The sequence below is a fragment of the Corvus moneduloides genome, chromosome 6 (assembly GCF_009650955.1).
Source record: "Corvus moneduloides isolate bCorMon1 chromosome 6, bCorMon1.pri, whole genome shotgun sequence".
Taxonomy (NCBI): Eukaryota; Metazoa; Chordata; class Aves; order Passeriformes; family Corvidae; genus Corvus; species Corvus moneduloides.
This window is the reverse complement of record NC_045481.1, coordinates 61,852,197-61,875,547: the sequence shown is the minus strand read 5'-3', so window position 1 is coordinate 61,875,547 and position 23,351 is coordinate 61,852,197. Positions and strand designations below refer to the sequence as shown.

General features: G+C 41.6%; 1 protein-coding gene across 6 annotated transcripts in view; it reads left to right on the top strand.

Moving 5' to 3' along the window:
• Positions 1-23,351, top strand: part of SHANK2 (SH3 and multiple ankyrin repeat domains 2) — a 277,689-nt gene that overhangs the window by 164,178 nt on the left and 90,160 nt on the right. The window lies entirely within an intron of this gene.

The window sequence follows — 23,351 nt, the reverse complement described above, 5'->3', positions numbered from 1 at the left end:
TCTTCAGGCTCATGTATGATTTGGTAAAATACTTCCCGGTGTTACAACGTTTATTTCTGCAGAGCTGGCTTTTGCATGCGGGAGAGGGTACAACACGCAGCTTTTTTTGGAGTGTGCCTTGAACTCCCATGGTGATTGAATTTAAATAGTTGCACCACTTCCTCACAGTGTAGCCATGAAAGAATAGGCTTTGCAGGCTTCTAAAGTAAATAGATGTGCATTTTTATCTCTGTCTTCAAGCACATTTCCCTCGTTGTTTGTTTACTTAAGAAGAAGCGTTTAGCAGAGCGTTAAAGACCAGCTTACAAATGGAACTGCCTCGTTCCCTGGGCAGGGATCCTTCCAAAGCTCTCCTTATTCCTCTTAGGTGGGGTTTTGAAACAAGGATATATTTTTAGAGGTTGGTTTCTTGTTCAGCTTTTAATCCATGGCAAGTATGAGGAGTCTGTACTGGCAGGTTGCACAGATAGAACTGATGATGAACAATGTGCACTTTAATTCATTATGGAATGAAAAATATGCCCATGGATTTTTTTAAGATCTCTGAAGGGATGGAAGAAGTCTGGGTAACTGATTCCACACAAAGCTTACTGTTTTTTTGGCAAATAAGAGAAGAATTATAATTAATTGTCTAGACAATTTACTCCTAGCCCTAGCTTAGAAGAGCAGCTAAACATGCACATACATTGCTGAATCAGGAGGACGTTAATCCACACTCCAGCATATTTGTAATTAATTCTGAAAGAAGCCATTATTACATGCAAATCAAATCCATTTCTGTGTAATTTATGTTCATCGGGGTTACTCTGCTCTGAATTTTGCAACTTAATTAACAGGATATGATAATCCTGAGAAATGACAACTTGGCTGTTGCAGGAGACTTTTCTGTTGGAGAAAGGCAGGGCTTTTTTCTGTTCTATGGCCAACATGCAGTGTACAGCCCTGGCTGACTGGAGAAAGCCATCTTTAGAGATATTTACAGTGAAGCAAAAGATTGTTGAAATAGCAGTCCACCTGCACTTCTAGGAATGCCACACTACTTTAGCTTTTATGCTGAACGAGAAGATTTAAATTTCCATGGCAGCAAGTGGTTGTCAGCCCTGGAGTAGCCAGCCTGCCTTGCTGCTAAGTGATTTCTCCCGTGACTCTGAAGTTTATGCCTCTGTGTGTAAGCACCACCTCAACCATTTGTAAGTCATATAAGGCATTTATCATAAATGTCACATGAATAATAAAAGAGTTAATGGGCAACCAAGATCCTAATTAGTGCCATTTATAACACTCGAGGAAGGCGCCGGGTGTCAGGGAAGGGAGAGTCCGGTTCGGCAGGGGGCAAAATGAGAGGCAGAGCAGATGTTTCGCTCTTGCTTGAGGAGGTTTGGTGGCTTGGGGTCATGGAGATGAGGGGAACCTCACTCTGGAAAGACAGGTTTGACAGGGAGATAGGTCCTGTCTTTGGAGAGCACGAGGGCAGGAGAAGAGAGGGCATCATTTCTTCATGTACAGTTATGGTCTGGAATCTTCTGAAGGAGGTAAAACTTCGAAATCAGCTATGAAACATTATTATAATTCATGATTGGAGTTGATATATGTGGAGCAGAACAAATAAAAGATATGAACAAAAAAGGAAGAAAAGGTGCTGTCTTACTCCAGCAGATAAATGGAGTAGGGATTACCTGGAGCAGCTGGCATTGTATCATATGACTGAGTTTTTATCAAGTGTGCAGTTCCCGATTTGTCCAACCTGTACGACTAATTTTAACATGAGACTTCAGAGATGAACATTACACTTGCCCTTGGAAACAGTGCTCACAGAGTCTCCATGGAAATTTCTGACAGCATGTGGTTTGTCTCCTCCTTGCTTCAAGCCCAGCCGTGGTTTTTGTCATAAAAATTGTAAAGTGTGTAGTGGCTTTCCGGGATGGAGCACGGGGCGAGTGTACTGGAAAAGTGCAGGAGTAGTTTTAGAGCTGAAGGAGTGAGGCTGTCAATAGACGTGGATTTCCATAAACAATTCAACAGATGCCAGTTCAATGTGATTTTTTTTCTAAGCTTTGATGAACAATCAGAAAACAAGGATTTGGTTGTTATAACTGAGATTTTCCAGCATGCCCTTTGTGTTATTTTTAACTATTTTAGTTGATGTTTTCTTGAATCTTGATATAAGCCTGATTAAAAAGATAGATAGAAGTAAAGCAACATATTAGGCCAAGTGCTAGAAATTGCAGTCTCCATTAGAAAGGGGTTAAAAAATTCCAACCATCACTAATTCTTTTGTAGGTCATTGATAACTCATCAGTGACTGGATTTCTATACTATAAGTGCTCAGCTTTGTAAAAATTCAGAGAGTTCTGCCTTGAAACATGACTTCAAGAATTCTGGAAGGCGGGGTTGTGTTGGAGATTTGCCTTGATGACATAAACAAATCTAACCATCTTTGAGTAAAGAAATCCATTAAACTGGAAGGCCTATTTTACCTCAGAATATGTTTTTTTGGAGGGTTTAGTGTGGTGAGATATAGATTGTCTTTTAAAATGAACCCCCAGTGGATTATTAACTATTTGTTCTTGTTGTCCCCATGAGTGTGCAGCTGTTCTGCAGGTGTTGCCTGATGGGGCCCATGGGGATTTTTCCTGTCACACAAACAATAATGTTACAATATCAATACTCAGAAAGACGAGTTAATTCTGCAATATTTTACCAGAACAATGCATTTGTTCTCTAAATGAGGCGTTGCAGTTTGCATTATTGTGCCATAAAATCTCTTATTTTTCCAGATAAATTGAAATGTTATTGTCTTCAGAATAGCATGGCTGCTTATTTACATTCCAGTTAAAATGTAAACTAGATAGACCTGGTGAATTATTCATTTATAAAATAAAACCAAAAGGGAAAAATTCAAGGTTTAATTTGAGGATCAAAACCAGAGATGGTAATAGAAGAAATTTCATCATTTTGCTGCAGAACTCTTCAGTTGGTGCTTGTACTAAAACGTGCAAAATATCTGTAATATAACTGCCTGTATTTCTTCATCCTCGAAAGCTTTTACAATTTACTAGTACAAACTTTTCTTTAACTGGTTTTGAGTGGAAAATAAACATTTTATTACAGACAGCAATATTTTGTCATTGTATTAAAGATATTTGTCCTCTACTGCATGTAAGAAGTAGCAATAAGCATTTAGGGAGACATCTATAAAATATCTGAAATATTAAAAAAAAACCCCAAAGACCCCACCTTCATACACAAATACCTTTAGATTGATATTTAGCAATAGGTTACTGGTTTTATTCCAGCAAGCACTATACAAACTTGAAAACTGCTGTGGGAAGCAAACTTTGAACTTTATTGTTGTAGCTTAGACTCTGATAATTATGAATATTTTTAGCAATGTGATGCCTTACATTGGTATTCAAAGGCTGGGTGAATGAGTGGTTTTACAAAGCCAGCTATTACTGATTCCAATCCTTTTAGCAATAGAGAAACCTTCTCATCCTTTGATAATCTTTGTTAATTACCCTGTGGCTGCATTTTATTCCTAGTGTGAACTTTGCTCGCTTCCACCACCAGATGCAAATCTAAATTTATTTTTTTCTCGGGCAGGCTCATGGGGACCATGACATTTTTTTTTGCTCTTGGAGATAAGTGGAGGCTTTGTTAATGGCTTTGTATGAACAGGGATTCTCACGTTGCAGATGAAAGTTTGCTCATCTCCTCCCAGCAGTGTGGACACCAGCTCCATGCAGTGCTTCATAAGAGTGCTGTGTGTAGGAGGAAGAAAGCAAACCAACATTCTCACTACATTTCTGAGGGCTGGATTTAGCTCTCACACTTAGGCCTTTTTGGGGCACCAGCAGGGTCAGGTCCACGTTAGCTCAGTGTCTTGCAGGAGGGTTTTTGTTGCCAGCTTGGCTGCTGCTCCTGCCCTGCCAGAGAGCCTCCCCTTTGGCAGCAGAACAGCCAGGCTGGGAGCTGCTCTGTTCCTAGACAGCACCAACTTTGGGTTTGGATCAACTCTACAAACCTCTTTTTAATGATGAGGGGTTTGCCAAAGCTGCAGCAGCACTGCAGTGTTTGAGCTTCGAGAGAGCGCGTTCCAGGCTTGGAACTGGATGGTCTTTGGTTCCTTCCAACACAAACCGTTCAGGGATTTCTTATATATCTATACACAGCACCAGTCTGGGCACCACTGTTTTTAAATCTGTATATTTAATTGACACATAGTTTGATCTAACCAACCATTAGAGGAGAAGGCTTATTTCTGTCAACCAGTTACTCGTCATCCTGTTGGTGACACCGGTAAATTATGTCTGCTAAGCACCAGCAAGCCCCTGACACTGCTTAAAATGCAGGCTCTCAGAGTGCAAAGAAAACTTTCTTCCTGTTTTGCTTTTGGAATTCTCCTGCTGAAGTGTAGCTACAGATGTACTGGAGGGTTGGGACAATGGGCTCTTGGAAAAAGAGCAGCTGTGGTACAAGTGTTGAAGAGCCTGGTGTATCTGTGCAGCATCTGACCGAGGGAATTGATTTTTCACTTGATGGAGAAGTGTTTTACTTTCTTTCCACTTAAACTCAGTGACTGAGGGTTTGGATTTGTTTATTTATTTTTTTCTTAATTTATGTTTTTAGTGGATGGTGGCAGCGGAATGAAATTACCGAGCCCTCAGAGTGCTTTGGATGTGCACAAACCCACTGTACATAACTGTTTCTGATTGTTCTTTTCATCTGTTTCTCACATGTGTCCTCTAACCCGTAGGAAGTGATGGTGTTCCAAATGCGCCAGTGTGAGCATAAAAAGGAGGAACAAATCTTGGTTGATTTTTAAAATACATTATTAAGACTGTTACCTTTTTGACATAGATGGAAATGGGCAGACAAAAGAGAATTTGGTTCTTAGAAGAGCTCAGTTATTCCCACATAAGCAAATTATATGCTTTAAAATAAGACTGAGGAGCAGAGAAGAATGAAAGCCCTTTGCTTTCCAGGCTGTGAGCAGAACTGGGAATCATTTTTCTTTAGCCTTGACTCTCCATGAGGTGTATATTAGGCTTCTGATTCCCCAGAATTTAACAAGTAGCTCTTTGAAACTCTGAGCTGATTTTTCTGCTTCTCTGAGAGGAGGATTTGCAAGGAATTGTGATGATAATGGCAGCACCAGCCAGAATTAGCTCTGTGTCCATTCAGTTCTCCATTTTCAGTTTTAAGGCATTTTGGCCTCAATGCCACGGTATTTTAGGAGAATTTCCTGACGTTCCTATCCTGAGGGATTCTGCCAAAGCCCGTGGGACTGCGTGTGGAGTGTGGAGATATCCACAGGGAGCCTTCTGGCTCCTAGTGAGTATGAAACCCACTATTTCCCCGAATTCCTACTACAAAATCGTCTAAAAATAGCAAGTTTGTATAATGTTAAGCTACTTAGTATCAATAGTCAGTTCTTGGCCACCTAGAAGCCATGCAGTGGCATCCAGCCACCTTGGCCATCCTGGGATTCACATAAAGCCCAGCTATGGACAATCGTCACTCGTGCAAAATCTGTTCATCCTCTCTTCAAATACCACAGCAATAGTGCATCTCTTCCATTTCCCACTCTCAGGTGCTGGGGTTAAGTATTAAAACTAACACCAAATAAATAAATGCCTTTTTTGTGGTGTGGTTGAGCAATTACCACAAGACATTCTATTAAAATTAATTTCCCCAAAGCCTGTTGGCTTTTTTTAGTCTCTGGATACTATGGAAACCTGGTTGCTGGAATGGAGCTATATGAAAAACACTACTTGTGCCTGGTATTTTAGGGGAGAAAATACCATGTCTTTTGATTGCAGGATGTTGCTACAAACCTGCAAAACTGCAGGTGAGGGAAAGCAGATGAGTTGTTTCAAATGGTGGAGAATGAACTGGCAAACTCCTATTGCTGAGGGCAGAACTAATCTAAAAACCTGGAATTCTTCCTTCTTTCTTTTTTCCCTTTTTTTCTTTTTCTGGGGGAGGTGCAAGCATCTTACAAGCAGGAGAAATACTATCACAGGGAGTTACATGTGTGTGTACATGGTTTCTTCATTTATTTATGGACAGCTTTCTTTTTCCTCTTCTGAGACTGGCAATCAATTTGTGTGACACTGAAATGCTCAGTTCGTCTGCTGGTTGTGTTTCATGAACCACAAGTCTGTGCAGAGATTAAAAGGAAGGTTATGAACATCTGATCATCGTATGCTTCATGAGCAGTAACATTTCCCTCTCTCCCTATCCCAAAAATTCAAATTTTCCTTAAAAATACCTTCACTCATAGACCTCTACTAGGCAAATAGATCTATGCTATTATCTCCAAATCTGAAAAAGCAAATGAGAACTCTGTAGGTGGACATGTACTGTATTTATTTAGGGTTTTTTGGTAGGATTTCCTCAGTGTCATTCTCTTTTAACCTTCACTGTGGAATGAGGTTCCTCAACTGTTCTTGAGGTTTCAGAGGGGTTAAATAAATCCCTTCATGTTGGTACACACAGCAGGCTCCCCACTGCTCGTGTGTGGGTGCTAAGAACTACAGAAACACTTGACTTAAGGAAATTCTGAACTTTTGGGTCTGATCTAGCAGAAGCTCTGCATTCCTTTGGTTATTATTCCTTTAATATTCAATCTCTAACATGTGTCTTCTACAGAACAGTGGGTTCAGATTTAATCCATTAATTGCTTAAGAAAAGCAGGAGGAGGCTTTCTTCCCCATTGCTGTTCTCCTCAGAAGCTGGCTGATGGTAAATACATGGGAATATTCAGTGTTGGAATTATGCTAAGCTTGATCCCAGTAAATGGTGACTATCCCACTCAGAGCTGCTGTGCTCCTCTGAAATGGCCGTGCAACTCTGCAGGACACCAGTGAGGGAGAAGGTGGCTTTCCAAGGAATCCCTGCCTTGTTTAGTTCCTCTGCCTTCAAAGCATTTCCCGTGGCTTGTGACTGGGGGGCTCAGCAAATTCATCTAATAAGCAAATTGAAGTGTACTTTAAATCAATCAGATTAGAAATAACATTTTACATCCTGTTGTGCCGCTGATAGGAATCTTCAGAGACTCTTGTATACAACAATGAAGGAAAATAATAATCCTTCATCTCTACCTCATTTTTGCCTCATATATTCTGGCAGCTGTTTGGGGAGCTGGATTTGTTGTTCTCATCTTGTGGCACAAAGTTTTCACTTGTTAGGAAAACATCATTTCTCTGTAGTCAAAACAGGATCTCCTGTGTTGTCTTCATGGCCAAGTGGTGGCTCCTCTGTTTTTGGGTTCTGGATGTGGCTGGACTTGAAGGTCTCTGAGTGCTTTGCTGATCAGAGCACTGGGAATTGTCCTAGCAAAATACATGGAAGTTTCTCAAGAATGGGTATATAGGATGCTAGGATAAGAGTAGGTAGCTAAGTGTTCCTTTATTAGCTGATGAAGAGAAAATCTGAAAGCAAAGAAATACGTAAAAAGAAGTCATGGAAGAGTTTATTTGCAGCCTGGTACAAAAAAGGTTGGTTCTGGACAAAAGCCATACAAAAATCTAGAAGGCAGATACCAAAGTCTTGTGTTGATTATGTTGTATTTTATTAAAAAAAAAATACAAGCAGCAAAATCAAAGAATCCTTTTTTATCTCACCCCGTCAATCTCCCCAGTACTTTTTATTGCAATTTCTTCTTCCAGAGCTGTTCTCCAAACAGCTGCTATTGTTTTTAATGGACCCAACCTGTGGCTTTTCAGCACCAGATAGATTTGTGAGAGGCCGTGCTCATTGCTGACAGGCTTGGGAGTTGTTAACTGCATCTGGTGTATTTATTTACAGTGGGGGTGATTATGGCTCACTTCAGCTACTAAATTAAAGAGAGAATTGTTTTTAAATGACCAGCAAAACATCCACTGTAATAATTCTGTAAAAGTTTCTTGAGTTTTTATATCTAAATATGCCCTATTGACTGTGCCTGGTTTTGGAGCTGGCTTGTGCAAAACCAGATAGATTGGGAATGGAATTGAAGATGGGTTTTGCCTGGGAGTAGTTCTTTGGTTCCCATAATTCCCTGTGCATTTTTAGAATAGTTTGGAGATATTTAATAGAAATCAAGTGCACACCTAAAAAAGTGGTGAGACCTGATGCTTGTCTTTGGCAGCTCCAAAGGTAAAGAAACTTGCCCATGGCCTGACAGGTAGCAAATAATGCAAAATTGGGCAACTGCTGCCATTTTAAGGCCATGATGGCCCCTGTCATCTTCTCCCAAGGAACAGGACAAGAGGAAATGGCCTCAAGGTGGACATGGGGAGGTTTAGATTGGATATTAGGCAAAATATCTCCCCAGAAAGAAGGGCCTGGAACAGACAGACTGCCCAGGGCAGTGGTGAAGCCACCGTTGCTGGAGGGATTTAAAAGCCTTGTGGATGTGGCATTTGGGGACATAGGTCAGTGGTGGCCTTGGCAGTGCTGGGTTAGTGGTTGGACTCAGTCATTTTTGAGGGTTTTTCCAACCAAAACCATTGTCTGTTTCTATCCTGGCAAAGAAGTTGGGATAACTTGCGGGGTTTTAGGGCTCTGTGAGGCAGTTCCATCTTCCTGTAGTTGCCTTATCCAAGTGCTCACGTTTCAGCTGCTTCACTGGAACTGGAAACATGGGATTCAGACCATTCCCATGGTGGATAAATCCTCTGATGGCTGCAGGTGGTGGCTGGATGCTCTCTGAACTATTCAAATGCACCTAAAGCAGCTACATTAAATCTTGTCGTTCAGGTGCTGACTTTTTTCTTGTCCTTTTCCAGGGCAGATTGAAATGAAAGTTAGATTCATTTTGGGTAGATTAGCATCTGTGAATGTTAATATCAACTGTCACTGGAATAGAAAGATTGTCTGGATAGGTTTTTCTGTCTCTGAAGGGATTATGTAGTTAGTAAATTCTTGTCTTTAACCTCAGAAAACAGGGAAGGGTTTGGAATATAAAAATGGGAACTGGTACAATATTTGACACTGTTGTAAGACTCACCAAGAATAAGTTTTCCACACAGGAATATTGTCACCTTCCTAACATTACAAAGGAATTTTTAATGGGTGAAATTCCTCCTTCATTTGCATACTAACCCAGATCTACTTGCTAGATTACTCTTGAAGCTTCAGCTTGACTCTCTGAATATTAAAAAAAAATTTGATATTTTAAGTAGTCTGTTTTGCTGCTTTTAATGTACAAATGAATGTCATTAATCCAATTTACATATTTCTAAAGACCTTTTGATGTAGTAAGATGCAAAAGTTGTTTATTTTTAATTTTTTTTTTTTTAGTGATGATCTTATATGCAAAAATGCTGCTGCCAGGCAATTTTCCACCCAGAGAGTTTTAACACAGTTATTCATAATCAGCATCACATCAGTGACATGACAGCAGTTTTTGGGAGATCTATGACCCATTCTACACATTAACTTTCAAATTGCCAAGATTGTGCAAATCCACATTTTAGAAAATTCTAATTCTTATTTATTTGTCTCCATGGGAAAATATCAGGGGCTTGTTGTTTTTTGCTTTTGGTCTTTGTTTTATTGTTGTGGTTTTGGTTTTTTTTCCCTTCTAATATCTCAATTGCATCATATTCTATAGACAAGAAACATTATTTTCCCTGCTTTGGATTTTGGTTTCCAGTCCATAGGGATCTGGATAAAGAAATGCTGCCTTCAATAAAATATGCCATGTTTGCACAGCAACTTCTTTATTGTTCTGCAGTAATGTCTTTGGGAGAAGTGTCTCTTTTGAATTATTATTTTAATTAGTTTTGATTCACATTGGTTCCTGTTCTCTCCCATGCACACAGAGAACTCTCTCACCACAAGTTTACTCTGAAAACTGCCCCGTTACAATGACAGGCATTAAAAAATCACTTTGTCCGTAGTTGTGGGAAGGTTCCTGCCTGCCTGGTCCTTCATATCCTGAATATCAAATGAGATCTTTAGTCTGCAGACTTGAGAATTTGCTTAATGTGGAATTTGGAGTGATGTGTGCCAGCTCAGGCTCAGTAGCCCATTCCCAAAGGATGCTTCTGCTCTCTGCAAGCCCCATCTGCTTCTAGCACCAGAAGGGGTTGATTTTATTTGATGCTTTCAGTATAGATAATCTGTATTTACAAGGTTCTGTAAGATCCAGTCTCACTGCCCCCTGCTCATCTTTGACAAGTTAAACCTTGAGTGTTTCACTCTGATTTGGAGCAAGACCCTCCAAGTAGTGGATGAGCTGCTATCAGACAGGCAGAGAGACCAAAACCAGATAAAACGTAATCCCAGCATACTTCTCTTCTTTTGTCAGTATTCTTGCTAATGAGAAAAAAAAAAAAAAAGAAAAAGGAAAACCCTTACAAATGTAATCCCAAAAGTTGAAAGAGATGGGGAGAAAACAAGAAAATGGGAAAAAAAGTGATTACATATGGGGTTTTTTTCTGTCAGCCTACTGAGACATTTTGATCCAATGGTTTAACAGACTGTGAGGTGTTTGTGATGCAGAATAAAGCTTCAAGATATCAATCTGAGGATCAACTTTGTATTTGCAAGTTAACAGCTTTGCTGAATGGCTCTGTTGGGATTTTAGGATATATTAGGAGTGGTTGAAGAAAGAAGGTTATACTTAGACTTGGAATTACAGAGCCTTATTTAAAACGTAATGTTTACTAAACTTACTGTGCAATGTAGAAAATGCACAGCAACTTATTTGCAGAAGGAATAAAGACTAAGGGCTGTCCAAACCCAAATAAAATAGTAATTTTTTTCTTCAAAAAATTTGTAGATATGATTTCTTTCTTAAGGACTCCAGACCACAGCTGGGCACTAAACAAGGTCCTGGTTAGCCCAAGTTAGGGGCACAAGTGCTCAGAAGACACTCCGGGCAGGAACGTAAGTTGAGCTGGATAAATCCAGTCCATGTGTTTCCACATAAATACCAGTAGGAAGGCAATGGCAGTACATGTTTTGGAAAATTAAACATTTGGAAATTGTCAGATTTATGGCTTTGTATCAAGGCACTGAATCACCCAGAGATTATCGGCAGTAAAATATGTGAATAAGGCTGGTAACATATTGTTTGCATGTGGAAAAAAAGCGTAAATCCAGCACTTTCTAACATCTGGGAAGCCTGGCCAATCGTTAAAAAATTATTTTGGTTCCCTAAATTCCTCACTTTTGGAAGAATTCTTAAAAAGGTGAAACCATTGATTGTATCTGGGGAACTCTCATTGTTCCATGTCTTGTCATCTTGATGTTAGTGCCAGCTGTCCCCTCGGAGTCCTCTGTCAGGGACTGGAGATAGCCCTGTGATTCAAGCAGAGATGTCCAAATTTCAATCCCCCCAAATAAGCTTCAGAACCCAGTAACACTGAGAGAGCTGGTACAACAAGAGTCCAGCTCCCTGAAGTGCTGTCACGTTTTCCAGGCATTCCCAGGGCTGTGTGGTCCGGAGAGATCCCTTTTCTCTGAGCATTCCTAATAGCAGTGGTAGCCTGAGCTGGATGTAGCTGCCTCAGCCACCATATGTATCCATCTCTTCAGGCTGTTCATGTTTTGTGGCAGCTTTGGCAGCCTGCCGGGATTTTTCTGAGTAATGCAAGTGGTGGGGAATAATAATAATAATCCTGTTAACCCTTTGGTTTCTCAGCCAGCCAGGAGTGGGATTTGGGGAAGCAGAGCCTCCCCTGCCCCCCTTTCCCTGTGCCCCTCCAAAAATGCACCAATGAGTACGTGTTAGGAAGCCAAATAGAGACAGGGATATGAATAATCTTCCTAAGGAGGTGAGAGTATAAAAAAGGAAGATGATATGATTCTCCCTCTGACAATTTTTTCTGGCAGTTTGAAAAATATAAAGAGTGATTCGTTGTTTGCCCCTGTTCCCCTTCACTCCCAAGGTCAGATAAGAATGGCAACCATGGTGGTTAATGCTGACAACCTTTCTCCATCCCTGTCTGGCTTCTACAAGGCAGAGATTTGCAGTGGCAGTATAATGCAGCACTGTGAGCTTTTTTCCTTGGCTGAGGCAAAAGCTTCCCAAATTCTGCATTTGGAGGGATTTCCAGAGCACCAGAGGACACTAACCCTGCACCGAGAGCTGGGGACAGCTGAGCTATGGTAACATTATTAAAATATTGGCAGCACATCACTGCCTTAGGGATAAGATGACTGCATTTTGATAAAGGCAGGGCAGAGCAAGGATGAATAACTGTTCTAATGCAGGGAAATGCACAAGAAGGGGGCAGCATGTGGGACTGAACTTCCAGGGAGATAAACAGAAGACCACAGATTTTACTGACACTGCTGGTATGCAAATCAGCTCTACCACATTATGAGAATCTTCATCAGATTCCTGGTCTCCTGGAAGGTGTCCCTGCTCCAGTGGAAGTGTCTCCCGCATGGCAGGGGAGCTGGAACTAAATGACCTTTCAGATCCCTTCCATTCCATGATTCTTTGAGATCTCTGCACAGGCCCAGACAACTTTGCCCGATATGCTTTGGCTGAAAGTGCAGATTTTTTGCCAGGAAATGCAGACTTTAGGCTGAACTGCTGCTAACTGTGCTCAGTGTGGGAAAGGAAGGTCCCTGCCGCTGCTGTGCTGCCACCTGCCATGGCCTGTTGTGGATCAGTCCCTCGGTCCTTCACGTCCTTGGGCTGGTTAATGAGCTTCCCTGGGCTTCCTGCCTGGCAGCAAACAATGCCACTTCCCCAGCTCTGGAGTCACCAGTGACTGAAGCAGTGCAATTATCAAATACTTGGCCTCGTTCCACAGCTGAAATAAAACAGCTGTGTTAAAATGTTGCGATCAAGTTCTTTCTCCGTTATACGACCTAATAAATTAACGGTTGGGAATTGGGCATTGGTGGCTCAGTTTGTCACTAAAATATCCTAATTCCATCAATGGTCTTTTGGATAAATTTCACTGAGTTTGCTTGGTCTGAAAAGAAACTTGGCTGCTCCATGGCATCTGTTCTAGGAGGACTGAGGTGGTGGTCTCTGGGATACAGAAAAGGAGCGAAAAAAATAGAAAATAATGAAATATTTCTGCGAAGAATTGGCTTCACAGAGAAGTGCTGCCTCGTCAGTTTAGTGAGAGACACAGGTCAGCTCCTGAGAGCTCTCAAAATTCTCCTGGGTTGGTGTCCAAGGAGCTGTCTGGGTACACTTTATGTGGATCGATGGCTCTGCAGAAAGCCTAACCCAGCATGTGGCAGGACAACCCTTGCTACAACAAACTCAAGGGTGAAAAATTAAACAATTCCAGAGCAATACCAGGTTTGCAAAATTAAAACATTCTTCTGAATTAAGCTAAACAGCATTTCTCTTTGGCTCCTCAAGTATTTTTACTTGCTCTAAGACTGGAAATTTAGCATCCTTCTACACAGATTGGCCTGCCTTAGACACCTTTTAAAACAAAAGATATCTGAATGTTTTTCTGCTTTTCTTCCTAATTTTTTTGTCTATTAGGAGTGCAGCCACCAAAAAAAGGCAGTGTTTTTAAATGGCTTCCAAAGAACATCAGTTAGAATTAGGAAGTCTTAGTTTAAAACTGGAAATGAGAACAAAGGAGAAAAGACTTTAAACCCTGCAGAGCTAAAACTCTGTTATATGGCTCACCAAAATAGATCTCAAGGAAGAAGTAGCCAAAGGCATAAAAATCTGATGATAGATGTTTTTTTTTTCAAATGTGCCTGAAATAGGGAGGTCTGCCAGAGGTCAGCAGACCTGGAGGATGATGGACCTTTAAAAGGCAGCACTGTTGAAAGAGAATGTTATAGATGGAAACCTCAGAGGGTTCTTAGTCATAGTCCAGCTATGGAGGAGCTTTGGATACAGCTACATCCTCAGGCCACTGAGAGTAATGACCTGAGAACTGAATTAGGAATGTTCCCACAGCTGGAGAGCTGGTGCTGGTGTCAGAAAGAAGAGAATTGCTAGGAAAGGGATTAAAAAACCCACCAGCCTCCAGGAGCTAAAATTTAGCACTTCATGATATGGTTCAGGGGCGCGGTGGTGTTCAGCCGAAGGCTGGACTTGATGATCTTGGAGGTCTTTTCCAACCTTAGTGATTCCAAGATGGGAAGTCGTGTTTTTGGAAGAAATTGGTGGTTGTATGAAGAACTGCCCTGGCAGTCTCAGCTTTCATTTGGACAATGGGAAAGATGTGCTTGAAAGCCAGGTTACTGTGTAGTAGGAGAAAATTACCTCCTCGGATAAGAAATAAAGGGTAGAGATAAATGGACTGATTTCAGAATACAGGGAAAAGGAGTGCAGTTTTTGAGGGCTGTGCTCTGTGAGCTGTCCTGTTAAATTTGTACAAAAATAAGCAGGTATAGGAACTTAGGCATAATTCAGAACAGTAAAGCATTTGGAGCTTAACTAAAAGAGCAGTAGATGCCAATGTTGAGTATGTCAAAGGAAGGGTACCTGGGGAGGAATGACCCCAGGCACCAGGACGTGCTGGGGGCTGCCCAGCTGGGAAGCAGTTTTGCCGAGGACTCAGGGATCCTGGTGTTTCTGCTTTCTGTTCATTAAATGTATTTGTGCCTCTGTTTCATGGTTGGCTTAAATACATGCATGCAAAGTGCAAAAGATGCCAGAAATATGAGCAAGGATAAGGTGCTAAGGGACAGAAAGAGTGGCAGTGAATTATTCGTGTTTCACATCAGGTAGCTCTGACACGTGGTCTAGATTCATATTCATAAGAGAGAGAAATGTATTTCATACGTCCTAATACTGAGCAAGAACAAAATGCAGCTACTAATTTGTAAACTTTTATGTCTTTTATTTATTGAGCCGGTGTGTGAAGTATTTCCCTTGTCCTGTTTAATGACAATCTCCACATTTTTTCGTGCAACTCCAAAATTGCTGTGAACAAAATGCAACACGGGGAAATGATCAGTGCTGTTTCAGAAGGTTTAACTTTGGTATTAAACATGGATCACAAATGTATCAGTGAGGACAGAAACCTTCCTAAGTCATTCCCTCCTAAATACCTAAACCTCTGAATCTTCAGGAGCGAGGAGAGAGAGCCCTGAGCAGCCAGCAAGTACAAGACCCCCCTTGCCAGAGTATCACCAATCTGTGCCTGTGGTGCTATTTTACAGCTCCAGTTGACTTGTAACATGGCAACTGTCTCCAAGCAACTGTGAGAAATACCGGGATGTACAACCGGGATACAAAACCGGGATGTGCCACCGGGATACAGAGCCCGGCGGGGACAGGGATGGTCAGGCAGCCCTGCACCCCTTCCCACCCAGCCTCGGCTCCTGCCTCCTGCTGGAAAAGGCTCCAGCTGCCTTGAAGGTGGCCCTTTCCAGCAGGAAGCAGTTATCCCTGCAGGTGGGAGATGGGATTGGGCCGCCAGCTGCCCACGTCAGTCATTTTGCCAAAATAACTCTTTGTGTATTAATCGATTCAGCTCCCTCGTCTGTGCCAGTGGCACTTGGCAGAACGGTATTTTTGTGGCCAACTGACTCCAAACAAGCTCTCAAAACCAAAACAGAATAGCTGTAGATTTAATCTAATTCACTACAATCAATATGCAGCAAAGAAAGAAAATTTATGTGTTTAATATCATTTCTCCCCAGCTGCTTTATCAAATTGCAAAACTAGCAATATATGTAGGAAACATCTTCTTTTAAAGGTAATAATGTGCATTTGCAGTCTTGGTCCTTCTGAGGAAGCTCATCATTTTGTTATTTGCTGTATTATGTTTCATTTAGGACCCATTCCAACCGTTGTAAAAGCTGCAGGAATGTAGCAATCCACTGCCACCAGTTTAATTCCAGCAGAATATTTGGAACCCTTTGTGGAAGGGAATTGTAATCTATGAAATACTTCTAACAAAAATCTAGTAATGAAAAAGGGTTTTTTCCTTTTATGGTGTAACTTTTGTAATCATTCGTGTGACTGTTGATTTGGGGTATTCCAATTTTGAAGAAGTGTTTTGAGATTAAAAGCTTGAGCCTTTTCTTAGGGGGAATGGAGAGCTGGAAAGAGGGAAAAGGAAAGGAAAGCAGCAAACACGAGGTTGCTTTTTGGCTGTTAGTTTGCCGTTATTTCTTTTCCACAGAAAGATTGTCAGGCTTGTGGGTGATGCTGGGACATGCACTGTAAGGTTTGCCTTGCTTTTCCTCATTTATTCCCTTTTTTTCTCTTCCTAAATTCTAAGCAGTCGGCAGCGAATGTGCTCTGTTAGTGACCACACATTAACAGCAGATGACTCTACTCCCGTTTTACAGCTGCTTTACAGTGCTGACACTCGTCAGTGCTATTCAAACCAGAGGTACTGCTTTACTGATCTGAATAACTCAACCCAAAAAACTCGCTGAAACACGTTTAAATCACAGATTTAACTGCCTTCTCCAGCTGTAATTATTTAAAAGGAAGTAAAAGCTTCTGGGTAGGAGAATGTGGCAGATCATGCTGCAGAAACATCAGTGTGCTGACAGCTCTTCATGAGTACTAGCTCCTATGATTAGCCTCTTTCAGACCATAATTAAAATCATTCATTTAAAAAAAAAAAAAGTTGTTGTTGTTATGATGATGATGATGATGATGATGATTATTATTATGTTCATTTTTTGTTGGTAACATAAATGGCACACAGTTAGCATTTGGTGCACACCCACTACCTTGGAACTATCCATGTTTTCAAATTGGCTCCATCACATTTGAGAGGAAATGGCCTCGACTTGTGCCAGGGGAAGTTTAGGTTGGATATTCGGAAAACTTTCTTCACTAAAAGGATGGTCCAGCCCTGGCACAGCTGCCCAGGGCAGTGGTGCAGTCCCGATCCCTGGAGGGATTTAAAATCTGTGTGGATGTGGCACTTGGGGGCATGGGTTAGTGGTGGCCTGGGCAGTGCTGGAGGGATGTCGGACTCGGTGATCTTTTTCCAACCTGAATGGTTCTATAATTCTATGAAAACATATACATATATATATATATGTATGTTACTTTCTGCTTGACAAAGAGATTTGAACTGCATCCCACCCATTCCACGATTAGATCTCCATCCTGAGAATATGAGATAGATTTTTTTTTTTTCTCTTTCTGTGAATACAGATTAAGCTGCTGGGTTTCTCCTTTTCTTCCTCTGGAATATTTTCTGTGTCCTGAGGGAAAAAAGGCAGTTCATTCCCCCTAGCTCTGGGTAGCAGCAGGAGAGGGAAAGCTGCTGGCTCCTCAGGCAGTCAGCGGCCTGGGGTGCTCCAAGGGAGGGATCAGGAGAGCTTTTTGGGGCCCTCCAGGGCTGGCACTGCTGGGAGCAGCGAGCAAGCCCAAATGTGCTCCTCTCCTGCCCTGGTGCTGCCCGCAGGGAGAGATGGAGAATGTGCTGCCAGGCTGGAGCTCTGTGGCCCACTCCTTCCCTTCTCCTCCTCCTGCTCCAGCCCCATGCTGGCACTTGGAATAAAGCTGTCACCAAACAGATGAGTGTCCCTCGAGTGACAGGCTCAGAGGGAGCTGGGGTTGTTCGGCTGGAGAGGAGACAGCTCCATGGAGAGCCTGCTGCTGTGGCCTTGCAATACTTAAGAGGGGCTCATGGGAAAGATGGGGACAGCTTTTAGTGGGGGAACAAGGGGGGATGGTTTCAAACTAAAAAACTCGTGTCAGAGTAGACACGAGGGAGAATGTTTTTGCCAAGAGGGTGCTGAGGCCCTGGAATGGATTTCCCAGAGAAGCTGTGGCTGCCCCATCCCTGGAAGTGTCCAAGGCCAGGCTGGACAGGGCTTGGAGTAACCTGGGATAGTGGAAGGATAGTGGAACCTGGCAGGGGGTGGCACTGGATGAGCTTTAAAGGTCTCTCCCAACCCGAATCATCCTGTGATTATGTGATTTCATTTTGGACTCTCAGCTTTCACTACCAATTTCATAGTAAACACTGATTTTTTTCCACACGGCCCCCTTATTTTAGTAGGTACTTGATGTAGTCAGATTCTGATTATTTTACTGTTCTGTTGACTGAGTTTCTATTTATTCACATAACTTTCTCAGCTTTTCACAGACACAGTTTTGATTTCAAGGTGCTTCTTGAATGTCTCCTCCTTTAATCAATCATCTATGAAATTAAATTTCACTATCCAAAAAACCCCTCAAAGACTAATATCTTAAAATGTAGGCTTATCTGTATAGCATCTATAATTATTTTCATGTATTTTTTCCCAAAACAGATCTAGGTTAATGTCAAGTTCAGCTTCCTGCTATAATTTAAATTTTCCTGGTGTGTTTTTTAAAGACTGCAATAGATAGACATCTTTTATTGAAAGAGCACCAATTTTGCAATTGGGTAAAAATGTGAAATGCAGCGTGTACTGTAATTATGGAGGTCATGTTAGCTGTGAAGATGTTATTTCTGATTGAAGGCATTTAAAAGTAATATTTTTTAGAAAGTACTACTATGGATAAAAAAAGGTGGGTATAAAAATGAGTAAACTTAATTAACAAGCAATATCCTGCCTGATAATGTAAATGATGACATCACTTGAGTTCTGTGGATGGCAAGGATACTTTATCAGAAGTTTAACTACCTGCTAAAATCAGGATTTTTAATGTTAAGTAGCATGTGTTTTGCAGTTTTTGTGCAATTCACTGGTGGCACAGTGTGCACAGTGTTTGCCTCAGTTTTTTTCTCCCTCTTAGATATTAGTGACTAGAAATAATCTAGAAATATCTGTACTGTGGCATTTGGTTTGACTACTCCAATTACCATCATTTTTCCCACTTTTCTACACTCAGCTTTTTCTGTTTCAACATCAGAGATCCAAAAGGCAAAGTTGTCCCATTAATTCAGTTAAGCTTCTTGGCATACAAACTTTAATGGCTTTAAGTAACTCATTTTGGAGTTCATGTGCATGTGTGTGCTTTGTCTGCTTAGATCTTTTAAAAAAATTAAAATTAGATATATCTTGAACTTATAAGGCTTTTCTTTCATGGTTTTTCATGTAAAAGGAATTGAAGAAGACAAAAAATGATTTCTTTAACTTCATAATTAGCTGGGTTACGGGGCCAATATTACTATTTCAGAGCTCTGAGGTTTGTTTGTTGGTTGCTTTTGGGCGGTGACAATAATAGGACAGATATGTCATTTGTAGATGATGTCATCAGCACGACTTTGGAGTAGAAGAACCATTTTTAGATGAGCCATACAATGACAGGCAGTGTAGTAACAACTTCTATTTACCCCGTTTTACCTTGTACAGCTTCTTGTGGGATGAAATAGAAGTTTCTCACCAGAACCTACATTTTCGTGTCTACACGTTGGAGGAGGCAAAGATCACAGAAGTGCACTGTATTCTGAAAGTTTTGCGTTATCAAAGTACATTTTGGATGTTTTGAATCCCTCAGTGAACAGCAGTTGAAGTGGGAACTGCTGACAACGAGGTGACAGGAGGCCCACAGCCATCGAAGAATTGAGAGGAGGATTTTGGGGTAGCAAGTGTGGGATCTTAGACCAAAATGTGGTTGTAGCCTGAAGTGAAAGACAAACATCTCTAAGGCATATAGGAAGTGTTGATAGCCAAGCCCAGCTGAAGAAATCAATCTGAAGTCCTTTAAAAGCTCTTCCATACATGACCTATCCACAAGTCACTTACAAGATCTGAAATCAGTCTGTGCTTAATGAACAAGTGGGGTTTATTGCTGCCTTTCTGCGTGCAGTGTGTTATTTGGTATCTAGTGCCTTAATTTTTACTAAGTTTGCCTCCCACACTTGTAACACCTCTGGGCAGGCTGCACCTTTTGCTTTGTGTTTTAGCTTGGTGCTGGGGGAATGTGACAGAACAAGGCTATTTGTCCTCTTCTCCCTTCCACCTCCCCAGAGCACTGCTGGCTGCCGTGGGGAGCGTGCCCCGGACCTTGCCATGGATCTTTGCCATCATTCCCTCACAAACACAGTGCGTGGTCCTGTTGGCTGCTAAGAGGCTGAATAGGCCGTATTTTCAACATGCTTATTCCATAATTTGAATGTCTCCTAGTGCAAAGATTTGTAAGGGATTATTGTGCTGTGTAAAGCTTGTGTTTATATTGGCCATGCTTGCGATTATGTGGGATTTGCTTCTTCCATGCTGCTAAGCATTTTTATTTTTGTTTTCTTCCTTAAAACTGAATGCAGTCCAGGAGCTGATGGATAGAGTCTTTATTCAGCATCCATCATATCATATCATAGTAGTAAGAAATAAACTCAGATAAATATTATTTGGATGAGCTTTGACTGTCTTTTGGTTTGCTAATCGGATCAAATACCCATTGCATTCTCCCAATCAGTAATGGTGATAATTATTTTAGTTTTATCATATTATTGGCCTTTATGAAAAGAAGTCCATACGATTATTTCATTATATATAGTTATTAGTGAGCTGAAGAAAGTAGTTGTGATCATCAGAAGCCTGATTTGACAGTATTTTTTCCTCATAAATATCAAATAATGTTTTCATTAGATTGGACATGCACAAGGGAAAAAAAGCCCCAACTTTAAAAAGAGGTAGATTTTGGGAAGATCAGATGAAGCAGCCAGAAGCCTCAAACAATGAACTTCTGCTTCTCATGTAAAAGGATGATTGTTGGGAATAGTGTAAGGTATTATTTTTAATCTGTGATCTATACATACAGCTGACAAAGACTGCAGTTGTTTCAAGTTCTATATGACTTGTTGTTGGGTTTTTTCCCCAAATAGATATATTGGTGAGATTTACACACTGTAACTTTTATCTTCTACTTGTGCTCTGCTAAATGCACAATGCAAGTTCCATCCTCCTGGTTACTCTGAACAAGTTTTTTAAATAGTGAAAAAATATTTTGCACAGGTGATCTCGGTTTGATTTACCCTGTAACTCCTGTATTAAGCTTCTTTTGTAGACCAGATGTGCCCTCTTAAAAAGCAGAGTTCCCAGTGTTCTGCTTGGGTTGCCTGAGGAATTAGATTTTCCATGAGAACCTGGAGTGCAGGAGCATCCCATATTTTCTTTCCAAAACAGAGCAGCGTCCTACCCAGCAGGGTTTTATTTCGTTGCCTGTGGTCCAATGCCTGCTTTGTTTCAATGCATGTCATGTTGATGTCCACTGAGGGGGAGGCAGGCAGCAGAAGGGGCTCTGTTAGAATGTGTCTCAAGCCGTATTTTAAATTGGATTAAGGTGAGCACTGTGCTTCCCTTGGAGAATGCTCCCTTGGTCGTGTCCATGCCAGGAGCTGATGCTCGCCCAGTGCTCAAGCCTAACCCCCCACGAGGGGAACAAAGCCCCTAGGCTTGGCAGAGCGAGGGGGGTTTGACACACTCTCCTCCTGAGCCTTCCCTCTTCCCCAGGGTAACTCCTCCTGAGCGGGACATGGAGCATTCGAGGCGTGTGTGCTTAAAATACTCCTGCGGTGGCTTTCCCTGGGAGAACCTGAGAAGGTTCCGTGAGGTTTAACACGGCAGCGATCGGGGCTGTGTGACAGGCTCTGGGTCACCCGTGGAGCTGCTACTCCGAGCTGCTACAGCAGGCAGGGAGAGACGGGGGAGCAGAGCAGGGAGGTGTCTCTCAGGTCCATCTCACACGAGAGGTCCGAGGTCAGGAGAGATCTGGGATCCCTGTTCTTGTCCTTGGAGGTTGGGTTGGAGCGTGTCCCCCGTGCTGTTCCCCAGCCCTCCCCTGCCCCTGTGCCTGAGCTCTTTTTGCTGTGCTCAGTGGTGTTTGCCACTAGGTTACCCAGTGTTTGCTGTCCTTCACAGCTGTAATTACTTTTTGGTGATCCTCGTGCTTTTTTCTATTTTTTTTTTTTTTTTTTTAAATTTTTGCCTAACTGTAGTGACAACCCAGATGCTCCAGCTATTTTCCAGGTTAACTTACTGATAATACTTGGAACTGCAGTAATGCAAAATCCTCCCTATCATCTTTCAACAGGAGAGTTCTTTTTAGTCATTAAATCTGCTAAATGGATGGTTATCTATTTAAATCTGTTGCCAAAGTAATTAACCCTGAAAAGTAATTCCCCTGCCAAATCAAATCAGGGTTGTTTTTTTCTGAAATTCTTTTTGAAAGACAGTAATTCCTGCCAGTATAGACCAGGGTCCTTGAGAGAATTCTGAAAGCAATTTTAGAGTTGTGCCTTCTTTCAGGCTCGGTGAAAGAAGCAATCGAGTCTCTTTTCTCAGGAAAAATATCCCCAGGCGACCACAGCAAGAGTAACAATAAAGGTGTAAAGGGGGAAAACAGCTCTTGTTGCATAGAGAGCTTGTCCCACCCCCAGCTCAGCAAGGCACTGATACAATATTTCTTAAAAGAAAATATTAAGCATGGAGTTATCAATACAGATGAGTACGGGATTGGGTTTTTTTCTTTTTTTGCCCCCTCCCCTCCCCCAAATATTCATAGCTCAGCTCTGAAGCAAAAATAGCAGAGGAGTGGCACATTGCAGGAGAAAATGAAAGGGGCACGATGGCAAGGCAGGAGGTCAGCGGGGCTGGAATATCTGGAGACAGCTGTTGTTGGGCCCTGTTTAGGTTTTTCTCTGGTTATGCAGATTAAAATATCATTTTTCAGAGTTGTAGCACAGTCAGGGATTTTTGAGTATGGAAACTTCCTGCTGTTTGTTTCTGCTGCGTTCCCAGGAAATACAGCTTAACTCATTGCTTTTGTAAATAGGCAAAGTGATAGCAAATGATTATTCCAAACAGAATAGCTGATGAATTGCTGATACCTGAGCACAAATATCCTTTTGAAGCCCTCAGGACTAACTGCTCACCTGAAGGACAGTACTCAGGTACTAATGGAAAGATGTCCTGGGCCTTCAGGACAGTGCTGATGGCCTCAGTAGGCACAAGTTTTTCTTTAGTCCTCAAGTGAGCCCTGGGCTCAGGAATGTAATAAAAATTGTAACACAAGAGCTATGTTTCTTCATATTTAAAAAAAATCCCAAACCACAAACCCTTCTGTTTCCCTAGAACACAAATGTGGAGTCGTGCTGGCTAATTGGAGGAATTCTCTCTAAACTTTTGCGTTTAATTAATATTTTTTTAAATTATAGCAGCCGAAGTCTAAAACAACGATTGTTTTCAGATCACATTCAGACTTGGAGGGGAAAAAAAAGTCTTCTCTGGTTGTTTTTTTTTTTCCTTTTAATTTGCACGTGGGCAGGATGACATTCCCAAGGGAATTTTGTGCTTATACTGCAACATGCAGCACAGCTACTGAAAGTGTCACAGCTTTAATCATGTGTGCCTTTGGAAGGACACCAGCGCCGGATCACTGCCCTCCAAAAGAGACAAAAAGGGAGGAATAGCACGGGATTGCTCCCTTACCTCTGGCTGCTTTCTTTGCTCTGGCTTGGCTGGAGAATTTTCCCTCTCCCTGCGTGTGTGTGGCTGGAGACCACTTAAAG